The sequence below is a fragment of the Ostrea edulis genome, chromosome 4, assembly GCF_947568905.1.
Source record: "Ostrea edulis chromosome 4, xbOstEdul1.1, whole genome shotgun sequence".
In the NCBI taxonomy this organism is placed as follows: domain Eukaryota; kingdom Metazoa; phylum Mollusca; class Bivalvia; order Ostreida; family Ostreidae; genus Ostrea; species Ostrea edulis.
Window position 1 is genome coordinate 85,817,456 of NC_079167.1, and position 14,494 is coordinate 85,831,949.

Consider the following 14,494-nt stretch of genomic DNA (forward strand, 5'->3'; position numbering starts at 1 on the left):
TTTGAATATATTTATTATCCAAGTCAATGGGACGAATGAATGCAAGGTGAAGATAACGAACAGTGATCAATCTCATAATTCCTACAAGCAATACAAAATAGATAGTTGGGCAAACACGGACCCCTGGACACACCAGAGGTGGGGTCAGGTGCCTAGGAGGAGTAAGCATATGAATTAAGATACCTATGCTGGTTTCCAAACCTTCACAACCCTAAAAGAGATACATTGCTGGATCCAATAAATGTTCTGCCAAGTACCTATTATTACTTCTCACGAAAATAATTACTACTGTAGAGGAGAAACTTCAAGCTTACTATGTCGCAATATATGCCAGAAATGGTGTTAAACAAACATGGATTTTGAAAATGTGTAAAGAACTTTAAGTGGATTTGAAATCTTCAAACTTTTATCAAATCAAAACCGTCAACATGAATGACTTTTCATCCTTTAAAAGACCATTCTTCATGATAAATTAAAACTAGATATCTTAGACAGCTGCTTCTTCAATAAGAATGGGAATAGGAAATATTCACATCTTGTTATAAGTCATTCCTCTATAACTACCACTCTGAATCTACGCATGACTGCTCTAAAGATGATATAAAAAGATACTCGAGTTCCTCATAAAGAATATCTCCGTGGGATTCCCATGGACACAAATAGTGCTTCCTTATTAGTTGATCTCTTTCAAAAAAATATTCATATGAGGTTGAATGCATTCAAAAGGTTTTACACGAGAAGAAACAATTTTCTTGCTGTGACTTTCAACTCAATATTAGATATATCGACGACGTTTCATCTTAAACCTGTTCAAAAAGGTGAGTCATCTCTTTTTGTGGTCTAACATGAAAGGTGAAGATAACGAACAGTGATCAATCTCATAACTCCCATAATCAACACAAAACAGACAGCTGGGCAAACACGCACCCCTGGATATAGCAGAGGTGGGATCAGGTGTCTAGGAGGAGTAAACATCCCCTATCCACCGGTCACACCCGATGTGAGCCCTATATGTTGATCAGGTAAACAGAACCATCCGTAGTCAAAATCAGTGTGCCACGAACGGTCTAACAATCGGTATGAAACACGTCAGACAGCATTTGACCCAATGATAGGTTGTATAGGCAAACTAGATTGTTATAACGACCATAAATTGTGCAAATTGCTGATTTTAAACGAGACTGTTGGAACCCTTGTACCATCAACTTGTTTGTCAGTATTCTGCTTCGATCTAAAAACTTACCATTAGCAGACCAAGCTCTTGTGTATGGAATCAGTTGAGAGATATAAACTCCATGTGCAGGTGATAATGGAATATTGCTACATAAATATGGGAAGTTGACGATGGAAAAGCTGAAATCATCCTGTTTGTCATAAAGTTGATCTGTTAGTTTACCGTTAATATATACTTTCAATAAAATATCTAAGTATGAAGCATAATTCGACGTCTCTGTGTTGTCTTTTATTTCGAGTGCACTGCGATATATCGAATCGACATATGAATGAAAATTATTATTGTTAATACATGATACGTAGTCGATATATTTAATGTAAAACTTAAAGTCTTATATGGTACCAATTTTGATGCATCAGGTGCTCATTTCGACAAATAATGTTTCTTCAGTGATGCCCAATCCGAAATTTTGGAAATTCGAAACGACAAAAAAACTTGTAAATATCGAATTGAAGGCCACAGCAAAAGATGTTTTCTTATCACGTAGAAGTTTTTGAATAAATTATGCTTCATAGGAATATAAAAACACGTCATCTAACAAGGAGCTCAATTCGTGCCCATGGGAATTCCAACAAACTGTTGAAAGACCTAATCACCAAAGACCTTGAAGATATTGTCAGTGATGAACTCTGCATATTTCGTATTTCAACTTCAGAGTACTTGTGCATGGAATCAGAGTGGCGTTTAGAAAAGAATTGTTTTTGGACGACTGATCACTAGATAGGAATATTTGCGTTTCCCGTTTAGGTAAAAAACCTATCATGTCAAAAAGTATAGTCTTTAATTTATCGTGAAGATTGGTCGTGTAAAGGAATGGTAGTGATGTTGTTGATTTGAGAAAAGTTTTGCAAGTTTAAGTTTACTAAAAGTTCTATAGAATTTTAAAGAAGAAAAATCCACATTTGATTTACACCAATTCTGGCATACATGTAGCTCTCTTGTCGTCGTAATTTGAAATATTTTCTTTATGTAATCTTTTGTGTTTGTTGTACATTCTATGGCATGATATATTTGGATGTTTGAAAACAGTACATTAGGTCACCTGTAACTGTACATTAAGTTGAAAAAAAACTATCGATTCTTAATTTAATGTACTGCTACAGGTAACTTAATGTACTGCTACAGGTAACTTAATGTACAGGTACAGATAACTTCATGTGCAGCTACAGGTAACTTAATGTACGGATACAGGTAAATTAATGTACAGGTACAGGTAACTTCATGAACAGGTAACTTAATGTACAGGTACAGGTAACTTCATGAACAGGTTTTAAGTGCTGAAAGCAAAATAAAGTGAAATCATTTTTTTTCTGCAATGAAAAAGAGGAAAATTTGGATTTAATTCACATTTCAAACATTTGTAATAAAGCAAAATGTGTCATATTATTCACACAAAATATATTGGTAATGGATTGATTCCATAAATGGCTGAAAATTTATCCATTAACATATTCTTTTCTTGATCAAACTTTGAACGAGAATGACATGTTTCCTGAAGAAATGTTAATTTCCCTGCTAGTAGATACATTGCGAACAGAATCATCTTAAGGACAGGAACTACAACTTTTCATCCTTTTCACACACTTTCCATCATCTGAATCTGCCACATTTCCACGGATAATTTCACCAACTCTCTGCTGCTGTTCATTGTTGGTACGTTTGTAGGATCGAACTGCATTAGATGTGTGGACCGTTCCCCACCCCCCCCGATAATTAGCTGTTTGTCAATCCTAGCTTCATACACGCGGGTTCCCGCTGTTGCTATCAATGATTGATTTGTATAGTGTTCCTTGAATCTCCCTCGTTCACAAAGATTTGGGATAGTTTTTGTCAACAATACCCCTTCATTTTCCCCTTTTGTGGTTGTGTTTTGAAATGCCACTCAGTTTCCAGAAAATCAATTGAGTGCGTTACATAATAACCATCACCTGGAACAGTCTATTGAGTTAACAACAGATAAAATGTTTTAGGTAGGATAAAGTCCTCAAACTGTCCATTGTGTGAGAGAAAAGAACTACTCTCGGCGCTTTGGACCTCCAACATTTCTTTCTCTCACAGAATGGACAGTTTTCGGACTTTTTCCGTTACATGTCTCCAAGAGATCTACAGATCCGCAGTATAAACAAATAAACAGAATATCACACGCATTTGCACGTGGTTGTTTTTGCATCACAATCACCTTGTATAGACGTAATTTATCTTTGTCAAACATTCTCGGTGACCGAAATATGCAACGTAATGACACGTACAAAAATGTGGGATTCAATGAATATTGATGAGTCGTAGTTTCTCAACCATTGGAAGAAGAGGTCCGGGATTGACGGGTACATTAAACTTGATTCCGAGTATAACGTACCGCCCTCCTTTTGTGCATGTGAACTTATCCTAAATGACCGTTTCTTAATAATTTTAGTCATATTATAACGGATTTCCAGAGGTTACCTTCACTTGCATACATGCTGACTGCAGGGAATCTACCTTTGTAAGGTAATAGATATCATAACTACTGCTTTTGCAAAATCAACAATTTATAGATGAACTCTTATCCATGTCTTACATTGTAAAGCTTGCAAGTAGAATGCTTTTGGCCAGTCATTCAATTTTTTTAAAAACTTATTTCAATTGGCTTACCTACATGTGCAATACTGATATAATTACTTTCGAGTGTTTGACGTCTGCATATGCATTACCATAGTCGTTTTTCGACATATTGCAGGCTGCTGATTTTCAAAATTTATGTACGTTGATTTGGACGTGAGACAAGTTGAGTAGGTCTGAAACACTTAAAAACAACTTAGCGAAATGGAGATTTATTGAAACCTGGAAGTTACACATAATTGCAACTTGTACACATTGCTTGAATTCACAATTTCTGATATAAAGGTTTCCACAAAGTTGTGATAGGTTTCCGCAGCGTTTGTTTCTCATAACAAAGGTGTTTATTTCAACTATCCGCCCGGTGGAATGATTGTTCTTAAGAAAATATCACCTATCTTTGTTCAATGCTGCTGTAATCTTTGTTTTTATATGATTAATGAATGTACAATATAAAAAGATTAACTCATTTTAGAATGGTTTATTCAATAGATATTTATCACAAAGTTACAAGTTACCAAAGAAAATAAAAACAAAATAAAAAACAACAAACAACACTATCATCATTTCCTTAACTGGTAAAATATTCATTCGAGTCATAATACACACGTCACAATACAAAAGCGGGAGCAAGTGTCGGGGATGAACGAGTGAGAGATTGGGTCATATTGAAAAGTCGAAAGTCAGCGATATGGTCAGCTAATGCAGCTGCATTGCCTAACCTTCACATTTCCCCCATAATATGTAGCTTTCGCGAGGATTCAGTTATCTTGTTCTTAACACCTACATTACATTGACTTTGGAAATGTGCATTATATTATGTCTTCCCCTATCTGTGACAGAAATATAAATATATTGGTCATTAGTGTGTAATGTAAGATACGATTCTACTTTAGAAAAACTATTCAGGATGGGAGTTTGTAAACTCATTAAATATCACCTTTACTACAATGTAACGTTACTTTCTTTCCTACATGGGACTAAAACATTATGGAATCAACATTAAGTTCCCATTACCTGATCATTACTGCTGAAATCTAAAGAGTGCAGTTATTTATTCATAATAGTAAGATATCTTGAATTTGTTTGCATAAAAGTATCTCATCAATTTTAAAAGAGGCCTCTTCCAGAGACTTTCTGTGTTCTCCATTTCCATGCTAACATACTTGTTTATTTGATGATTCTATTCTTATCTGCATTAGTCGTATTGAATATTTGTTTGTTATTTGATGCATATCCAGTGGTCCGTGTTTGCGCAATTCTTTAATTATTTTGTATTATGTATAAGTTGTATCAAATTAATCGCAGACACTGTTCGTTATTTTCCCCTTTATAGGAGTTATGAGATTAATCACTGTTCTATATTTTCACCTCTCATGTCGTTTGTTGAGTCCCTATATGTCCGCCTGCACAATATGTCCGCCCAATTTTGGACCAAACTGTACTTATATGTCCGCCTGCACAATATGTCCGCCCAATTTTTTCCAAGCTGTCCTTATATGTCCAACCGCACAAATAATGTCTTTCTTACTAATTTTTTAACGAACTATCACAATATGTCCATCCACATTTGTATTTATTATTTCATTGCCGTTGGGTAATATTTCTTCATAAAACAATCGTCAAAACGAGTCAACATTATACGCATTCAAAAGTCGTCGTAATGTGTCCATTCTCGTAAAACCTTTACCAATATGAATATTTAATGCTCTTTTTATATACATATAGGGGCACTTCTTCGAAAATATTATGAGAAAATTGACCCTCAAAATTATCATAAAATAGCTGTTTTATTCCAATTAATTGATTAATTAGTTGGAATTATATCATTTTAAAATAAATAACGGACGATCATACAGTTGGAAGGTTACAGGGGAACATTGAAAGCGTGGGAATCTCTATAAATTAAAGAAAATTGTCTTTGATGGCTTCGTTAATAATCCATGTTTAAAGTGGCATATAGGCCCGATGGGCCGGTGTTTGATTTATTTTTACACGGTCTGTTAACACAATGTTTGTGAATATACACATGTAACTATAAATAAATAAACTACTACTAATCCAATTACCAGGTACGGAGTGGGGTGTCACGGACAGGTGCGCCATAGGGTGTGTATACTACACATTGCAGGAACACAGGAAACGTGTCTAGAGATGCCGCTCCGTACTCTTCTGTCATCCTCAGTCCGAATTCCGTTAATTGCATAGCGTGTGGATATTCGACACGTGATATCATGTATTCTCCAACGAAATAACGCAAACATTCATTGATAGGCTACATGTGTGATTTTTTCTCAATCGATCATTGAAGAGATGGTGAGTAGCATAAGCAGGCCTATGTATTAATAACATTTAGTACTCTAAAAATATTGATTGATTCATATGAATTCCCCATGACACTGTTTAAGCACACAGGCTACAAATCTTATGTTCTACCTCTAAACGGTAATAATCATTCACAAGTATGCAAATTAAGTAAAACATGTACCTATTTTGATTATGTTTTATCATTACTCAGGATTTTAACTGAAAATTTTCAAATTTTATTATATATTTTTTTATGTTTACAATGCTTAACTATGGTGCATTTATTTCTATTTTCGAGTTAAAAAGAGATTCAGAGGCCAGAAGTCTTTGTGATGTAGGCAAGGCTCGTGCATTTTTTTGTTTACATAGCTTAAATAGGTAATTATTGTTGATAATGACTTTTGTGTAACGTGTTAATTGTGTATGTTCTATTGTGTATATTTTGGATAAGTAAAATATGGTAAATATATATGTTTTGTATAACATGTTAAATTTGTTTCTTTCACGTTTGATGGATGTTGGATATGGATTTTTTTTTATGCTTGAGCCCCCTCCCCCCTTTTTGGGATGCCTCATATTGGTATGTTTCTTATCGTCGCTGTCTTGGGTGGAAATTTCCGATCAGGCAAACTTAAGATGATGTAATGTTTTGTTTTAGGACCCAGTACTTAGCCTATTACATGGATGGCCAATCACAGCGCGCCGTTAGGACGCTTTGGTCATTCCTCTTTGTTTGCTTGGAGTGCAAAGACTGCTCAAGTATTTGTGTACACAAGGAAAATTAATTTGATACCCACCCTCCACCCTCCACATCCTCCTTTGTTATGCCACTTTGATATGTGTGAGCTGGCCTGTTTTATTTGTAAAACCCACCTTATTTGATTGCAAGCAGCCCTATTTCGATTTTTCATTATGTGTTGTAGGGGGTCAGATTGCATAATCATACCTATGTGATACATATGTTCTTGTATTTTTGTTTTCGACTCATGCTGACCCCCACTAGCTATTCTGTTATATAACTTTGTCATTTTCAAAATAAATGACATTTTCTTAAAATCCACATCACTGTCCTGTTTTACTGCCCTTATCAAGTAAAAAGCAAATGCTATTTGGCAAGTCATATTAACTAAGGAACATAAATATGCTAGCAAAAGTTTCGTTCAACGCAGATTTATTTATTATTTTCAATTTTCAAGTTTATTCTAAGCACAATTAAGGAGGTATGCTACACCAGAGAAATTTGATGTAGATGAAAAGTGGAGGATATGTACAACAAGGTTTTGAAGTTGAAATTTTCAAATTTACTTTATTTTGTCCAAAAAAAATGCAGGTTTAGTAGAAGGTAATCTGGAAAAAAATTAAAACCCCTGCTGGACTTGAATCTGCGACCTACAGTTTAGTAGTCGGTATGCTAACCTACTAAGCTACGCGGCTAGGTATTTGAATTGAAAAGGAAAAGTCAAATATTGCTGATATTGATTTTTTTCCTCCATGTTTTTAAAGGAAGTCCGCCATTATGACGATGTAGAGTACCCCCTTAAATGGTTTCTAGTATTTGTAACGCCTGATTTCGTTTTAAACATGATATGGCCTTGTTTACAGAACAAAACAACAATTGTGAGTGCTTTATCTCTCAATAATTGTCAATCAAATTTCTGTAGACCATTAGAAATATCTTAGTTATTAAGCATTGTAAACATTTGGAATGGGAAAATAGAATTTAAAAAGTATATGTTCGAATTGTAACCATGCCCATAAAACATGACGATGACATAATATTGTCGGGAGACTTTAATTAAATATGAATTCCCCGAGGGTCTCTACAGCCCAGTAGCTAAGTACTTCGTTACTAGCTCGAAAATACGGGTGTATATTTAATTGCTGTTATAAAATTTAGAAATTCATTTCAAAATTAAGGAATATCTCCATCACGCATAGCTCTTATCCTTCAACGAATTTGACTCCACTTTTTTGACCCATTGTTTTTGCCTATAATAGCTCTAAAACTTCATTGTTATTTCGGATTTCAAACATTTCGGTTGAGCACCACTGAAGAGACATAATTTGTCGAAATGCGCATCTGGTGCATCAAAATTGGTACCGTATAAGTTTTACCTACCAGATGCAATGGTCTTCAATTATCTCATTACATGTATTTATATCAGAAAACAAACACTAGTGTGTCATAACAACGCCTCACCTTTCCAACTTTCCCCCGATTTACGTTAGGAAACACAACAAAATCGAGTTACTAGCTAGAATAGTTGCACATAAAAGTATCACTCTGGGTCAAGGATCTATGAGTTAGTAACGCGCTTCATTGCAAGTTTTTTTTTAATATTTAAGTTAGGAAACAGCATGTTTGCTTCAATTCAATTTATTCTCATATTGCACAAAACAACATAGAGAAGATATACATATATACACAATGTTAAACAAAGAATTTGGTTCATGCAATGGATGAAAGAGTGTACAGTTTATAATTTTTTACCGGGAAGGGTAACTCTCTTGTGAATTATATTTATGAATTTGGAAAGATTACTCATAACAGATAACTTTTTGCATGAAAACAAGGTAAAGAATTTTATGACATTTGGTCTGTTTGTGTATTTTGATGGTAAATAAAATTGTCTACTATCCCTAAGAGCTGAACAAGTCATGATATAGTGAAACTCATCCCAACCTCATTTTCACATAAATTACAAATTATCTGGTTTCTGGGCACACCACTCCATCTGCCTGTCTCAATAGGTAACCTGTGATTACTTGTTCTAAATTTTGCTAATCTAAGAATAATATTTCTTGGTACGTTGGCTTCTAGATAACTTCTCGACGTAAAAATACTATTTATAAATAGATTATAAAGTACACCTTTTCCTGATGTATTACATTCAGAAACCCATTTCTGTTGAAATTGATCATTCAGAGTTTGTTTAATAACACAAATCAGCCATTTTTCATTTTCTACAGATTATAAAATCCAGATATAATCTAAACCACATTTTTGTAAAATTTTCTGTATATCTCTAACCCATTTAAAATCAACATTGTCGGTTGTTGAGTTATATAAAAATTTGTACAAAATACTAGACAACTTTGTGTCTTTACCATTCAACAATTTTTACCAGAATTTGATCAATCTAATTTTGACATGTATATACAATGGGTATCTATTAAGTTCACCATAAATCACATAATTCGGGGTAGTTGTCTTAAGATTCAATATAAGTTTACAAAATTTTAGATGCCGTCTCTAGGTGATATCTAAATTTTCAAAACCCCATAATTCACATCCATAAAGAAGTATTGGAACAACTATCTAATCAAATAAATTAAGTTGACAATCGGTAGATAAATTCAGTTCCCTTGTTTTTTTTAATGATGGCATACATAACTCTGGTTGCTCTTTGCACAACATATTTTCTGGTATTGTAAAAAGAACCAGTTCTTGAGAAAATAACTCCTAAGTATTTGAATTCTTTAACAATTTCAATTTCATTATTATTGTATAGAAATATCAAATTTGAGGATTGTCTACCTTTGTCAAAAAATAACAATTTTAGTTTTATCCATGTTCACTTGCAACTTCCAGTCTTCACATTATTTTTGAAAACAATTCAGTTGGTAATGGAGGTCATCTTTAGTTTCAGACATCAATACTGTATCAGCTGCATACAACATTATTATGAGCCTTATAAAACAGTCCAATTTTTGTTCAATTTCATCAGATGAATTGCTCAAACCAATAACATTTTCTTGTATCAAAAATTCTTCTAAGTCGTTACGATATAATGCAAAAAGAAGAGGAGACAAATTTTCGCCCTGTCGAACTCCATTTTGACAAGGAAAGTATTCAGAATAATTATTATTGTGTATAATTCTAGATTTACAACCATTATACAAGTTAACGATAAAATTCAGACATTTTTCTGTTAAGTTATATTTCAAAAGTTTTTTTTCCATAATCCCAATCGCTGTACTTTATCAAATGCAGCCTTAAAGTCAATAAAAGCACAATGTTATTTCCTTTTCTTAAGTAATGACAATTCAATCAGGGAATATAGTACAAACATGTTATCAGCAGTAGAATATTGTGCCCTGAAACCCGTCTGATTTTCCTTGATAAGATCAATATTATTAGCATACGATGTCAATCTTCTACACAAAACAGATGTAAAAACTTTCCCAAGACAACTTAATAGTGTGATGGGGCGATAATTTACTAGATCAGTATAACTACCGTTTTTCTTAAAAATTGGTGTTATATTCCCTAATAAACATGCTTCTGGTACAGTTCCAGTATCAAATACTAAATTAAATAATTTTACGTACAATGGTACCAGAATATTAATTGTTGACTTAATATATTCATTGATAACACTATCCGGGCCAAGCGATTTATTATTTTTTATGGTTTTTACAACTTCTAATATTTCATTTGGTGTAATCGGATCATTAATAAGAGAGTTGTTTGTAAACAATTCGTGAGAAGGAATGTCTAGTTCCTCATCAGGACCATGTTCATTTGCATTTACATTTCTAAAGTAATTGTAGAAATCTGTAATATCTATCTCATGGTGCTCATGATTGCGTTTATTGTTCACAATTTTCCAATATTTATTGGATTTGAGCTTCTTAATTTCTTAATGGCATGCTACAACTTAGCTCTATACTTTCTGAGTGATTTATTTAGAATTGATTTGTCTTTGGGCTTTATCAAATTCGAGTCTGAATACGTTACTTCTGTGTGATTTGTATTTGCGTCTAATTTTCGTACAAATTGTCTAGCTTTATAACATTCAGCGTTATACCATTGTTTTGTTTTGTTAATCCTAGTAACATCTCTATAATGGTGAATAAGTGCCAAATGTATGCTTAGCTGAAGATAATAATAGTCCAGCTGTACCATCAAATAAGTATTCTACATCTGCCCATTGAATAAGATCAGGATCTATTAATTTATCATCAAAAATTCGTTCAATTTCGTGCAGGTGTAATGTATCTATATTGCTACAAAAATCGTTTACTTTTGTTGAATCCCATGATTTAATCTTTTCTGTTGGGATGCTTTGCAATCTATCCTCTAAATCATCACCATCAATCTTCATGACATTACAACCTAAATGGCATGCCAATGGCATTATTATATCGGAATAAAGACAATTAAAATCTAATGCATTTGTGCTTCAAAATGTCTAACAAATTTAAACAATCTGCATCACATATATAATAATCAACAACACTTGATCTTGTAGTGGAAAAATTACCGCTTTCTGCATCACTGGATATTCTTCCATTCATTATATATAGGGGATGCTTAGTTCTCCTAGGCACCTGATCCCACCTCTGGTGTGTCCAGGGGTCCGTGTTTGCCCAACTATCTATTTTGTATTGCTTGTGGGAGTTATGAGATTGATCACTGTTCGTTATCTTCACTTTGCATATATATAAACTATTTGATTTACAAAAATTCAACAGCTGATAACCATAGTTATTTACCTTTTTGTCATAACTTTGTCGATCAACATTAACATTATATGTATCCTGTTTAACCGGTGGCCTAGAGGTTAGAGCGTTTGCCCCGCATGCGGGAGGCCGGGGTTCGAATCCCGGCCGCGACAGGCCTAAGTCGTTAAAACAGGTAGTGACAGTTCCATCGTCAAACGTTCGGCATAAGGTGTGGATGTCACGGGTCCTCAGCGATGACCTTAAAAACAGATGCCCCGTGTCGCAGTAGGTGTGGCACGCTAAAGAACCCCCACTGCTCAAAGGCCGTAAGTGCCGAGCAAAGGCCTAAAATTTGAAGCCCTTCACCGGCTTTGGTGTCGTCTCCATATGAGTGAAAAATTCTCGAGAGAGACGTTAAGCAAGATACAATCAATCAATCCAGTTTGTCTACATCTGTGAGAATATCACATTTGCGCATTTAATGATAATTCAAGGTCAGACAATTCAGTTTCTTAAAAAAAACATTTTCTGTTAGATACCCGAGCGTTAAAATCACCTGTCAGACATAAATTTTCAAATCGACTTATGAGGTTTATATATTCGAGTTCAATTTCATTAAATGCATCTGGTGAGCTGTATGGTGAACCAATAGGTGGGATATAAATAACCCCAAATAACACATAATTTTTACAATTAAACAAATAACCATTCACTTTTAACCAATACACATATTTACAATCTGTCTCTATTGGTGTAATGTATCTAGATAAGGTTTTACGAAAACCAACTATAATACCAACCGATCTCACTCGTGCACACACTTTTCTATTTTCAGTTAAAAGTACATGTACGTAGTCTTTCAGCTCAACACTGTCCAGGTCGTCTGTTTTTGTTTCAGTGAAGCACAATAGGTCGTAATGGTTCACTAGTTCCATGGAATCAGGGTAATGTAAGCGTCTATGAATTCCACATACTTTAATGGATAATATATTTAGATTGTTCGAATTGTCTGTGTAGGTACTTTCTGTGTAGGTACTTCCTAGATAGTTAAAGTCTGAATGTTCATTTGGGTCGCTGCTTACGTTTTCTCGACACTCCTGGTATTCCTAGCGACGGTTTTCTCCTCGCCCTCTGGTGTCTCCTCGTCCTTGTTGTCCTCCGCCCCTGGGCCTTGGTGTGGATGCTGGGGCCGCTGTTGACAGTCTTTGATCCCCTGTTCTTTGACTGTGTTCCTCATCACTGCGTTTTGGTGTAAAGAGTTCTCCATCTATATATAACTTGTTATATAATAGTTGTGCTCGCTTTTCCTGACGCTTTGCCGATTTACTATGGGTATAGAATTTTCCGCTTTTTCACTAATGCCAAATTTTCGGTTTTCTCCTCCTTTCACTTTTGTGAAAGCTGGCTTCCGAACGAGTTCTCTTTCCTAGAATTGGACGAATTTCGCAATGATAGATCTCGTTTTCTCAGGATTCCGTTGTCCCATACGATACAGTCTGTGAAATTCTATATCTTTGTGTATTTCAAATGTTTCTTGGATGAAACTGGCTAGTTTCTCCTCACAGTTCTCATCGTTTGTCTCTTTAATTCCATAGAAAATCAGGTTGTCATTCATGCTTCTAGCTTGTAAATCTAAATGTCGGTCATGCAATTCTTTCATTACACAATTCATTTTGTCCATTTCCGCAATTAAATTGGCATTTGACCTTTCAAGAGTTTGTATGCATTCTAGTTTTGCTTTGATTCCCGTATTTGTATTATTGTATTCGTCCAGTTTCTTGCTTGTGAATTTAACGCTTTTTTCTGATTCATTAACTGTTTTCTTAAGTTCTGTCACGTCACTAGTCACATTTGTCATCTTTTGTTCAAAGGAATTTATTTTTGACTCTATTTTGTCCAATTTCTTTAATTTTTGGAACATTTGGTCCAGTTTCTGAGCTAGATTGTCTATCTTTGACCCATAATCAGTTTGTGTTATAAATCTCGCTAGTTGGGCTATCGCTGGGTTTGGTGGTTGAAAAACCTACAGGTGACACATTATAATTCATCGTATTCATTGGGTTTATTGTTGTGTTTGTGAATCAGTGTAGAGAAACAAAATCTTAAGTCTCTAACTGCTTCGTTAAAAGTATTGTCATTAACATTGTCTTCGTTCTGAGAAGTGCCCAGGATATTTACTTTGTTACGGTTCTTGTTACTCATGTTTGCGTCCTTTTTCCCTTTCCGACCCTTTTTGGACTTCTTTTTGTTCTTTCCTGTATGCTTAGTAGACATGGAAGCACATTTTCACATATACTGTGATGAATTGAAACAGCTCTTTCGATTAGTTTGATTAATCCCTTGAAAGTTGAAGACGAGAGAAATCTCCGACCACACACTCTCGCGCATGCGTACCCTACTACTTCATACACTCACGGATGTCTTCAATATGACATAGTGTTAATTTACAAAATAACATTTCACTCTTCAAGTATCTCATGACATGTATTCACCAATCCGATTAAAATCAGATACTAAGATACGCTCACAGTCGCTTCTTACGCAGATTATACGGCACGGATCTAAGAAGTTTGATTTTAATTAGATTGATGTATTCATGTAAGAAAACACAACAATGTTACGTCATACATTCGCGGTTAAGTTTAATTTTATTATTTACGTTAGCGAACACAACATGAATACACTAGCTCATACAAATGCGTAGAAAATTACAATTTTAATTAGCCATTGCGTTATTCTACGACATAACACCTCACATTTCAATGGGTTTTTTTTTTATAAAGATTTACGCGAGAGAACACAACAAAGTTAGTTACTAGCTCATACACTCGCGTACCCGTTTATAGACAATGTGAAATGAACAAACCATTAACTGAATATCGCTTTTCTTATTTCTTTCATTATTTTCTG

General features: G+C 34.5%; 1 protein-coding gene across 4 annotated transcripts in view; it reads left to right on the forward strand.

The window, feature by feature from the left end:
• Positions 1–14,494, forward strand: part of LOC125668002 (N-acetyllactosaminide beta-1,6-N-acetylglucosaminyl-transferase-like) — a 37,173-nt gene continuing 22,679 nt past the window's right edge. The window contains exons 1-3 of one of the 4 annotated variants that reach the window (XM_048901727.2): positions 3,450–3,558; positions 3,648–3,721; positions 5,902–6,145. The gene's annotated coding sequence lies outside the window, so the exon portion shown is untranslated. Of the gene's footprint in view, positions 3,722–5,901; positions 6,146–14,494 lie in introns of all 4 variants that reach the window. The other 3 variants (XM_056164067.1, XM_048901728.2, XM_048901726.2) reach the window with 3 other exon arrangements.